We start from the raw sequence: 1,415 nt of genomic DNA on the forward strand, positions 1-1,415 counted from the left end.
CTGAAGGCTGCTACCAAATCCCCCCGACACTCGTCTCTTCTGCAGACTAAATAACCCCAGTTCCCTCAGCCTCTCCTCATAAGTCATGTGCCCCAGCCCCCTAATCATTTTCGTTGCCCTCCGCTAGACTCTCTCAAATTTTTCATATAGTCTGGTCTTGTGCAAAACCCCTCCCCTACTGTTCTTCCAGGATTGGGCCCCCATAGCTCTGCCAGTGCACCTGAGTCCTGCCCAGTGGCCTGCTCTTGCTACTGTGGTTCAGAGCCTCTGCTGAACTACAGCAGTGCTCCTGATAGGCCCTGGGACTAAACACTGGATGCACCAATCCTGCCCCCTGCCAAACTAGTCTACATACAGGCTTTGTTCTGCCTCAGCTTCCCCTCCTTCAGCTATGTTACTACTTCTCAGTCACGGCCTGCCCTCCAACACCTGCTGCTAGGGCTACCCCCAGAGCCCATGGTAGGCAATGGAAAGACTCTGGTTGACTTCAGTGGGCTCTGGATCAGGCAATTAGTCCAGTGCCAGGACTCTCAGACCATTCCATCAGTTCTGATCATACTTGTTGGGGCCCATTTTGACTAGAGAGAATCCTAGATCCCCGGGGCAGCACTAGGATGCTGGGAGGGTTGAGGGAACCTCGGTACATAAAGTCATGGTGCTGCCTAATGCCCACTCACATTTGGCTGGGAATCTTAATGCATGTCAAAGCTAGTTCTGATCTGCCCATGTCATGTTAATATCCAGCCTGCTGCAGCTGCTTTATTGAGAGTCACCCACGTTCATTTAAGAGGTTAAGGGGAAGCCAAGAGCACCCTGCAGAGCTTCCACTTTCCGCAGCCATTCCAACCCCACTGCTCTGCTCTCTTTGCCTTGCTGTTTCACATGCCATGGGGAGAGCAGATGGCAGGTTCTCTGGTGCCTTGCTGTACCAACAAAATAAACAAAGACTGGGCAGAAGCACTGTAACTGCAGTGGAGCAGGGCTGCCCAGTGATCTGCAGCATGTTCCAAGGGACATGCCAAACACCTGCGCCCTGCAGGAGACGCACCTCAGAAGTGACAGGGATGGACAGGAGATGCTGCTGGAGTGACTCAGGCTGCTGGAAAGCCACTAGAGCCCCAGCCAGGTGGCATGTCAGATCGATCCTGCCAATTGGGCTTGGTCACCTTCTCCTGGCATCCATCTCACAAGGTGCTTGGGTGGCTTAATGGGAGGCCTGAGGGTGCTGAAGTCAGTAGGGGGTAAGGCTTGTCTAAGGCTGAGTCATCACATGCAGGGATTGAACCCATGAGCTGTGCATTGGAAGAGTACGAGCCCCCACCCTCTGAGCAAAAGAGCCAGCTATGGTAGGGCAGGGGCAGACTCATAAACATATATAGATGGTCTGGCCACTAGAGTGGGATAACGAGCCACAA

This window comes from Chelonoidis abingdonii, chromosome 9 (genome assembly GCF_003597395.2).
Source record: "Chelonoidis abingdonii isolate Lonesome George chromosome 9, CheloAbing_2.0, whole genome shotgun sequence".
In the NCBI taxonomy this organism is placed as follows: Eukaryota; Metazoa; Chordata; order Testudines; family Testudinidae; genus Chelonoidis; species Chelonoidis abingdonii.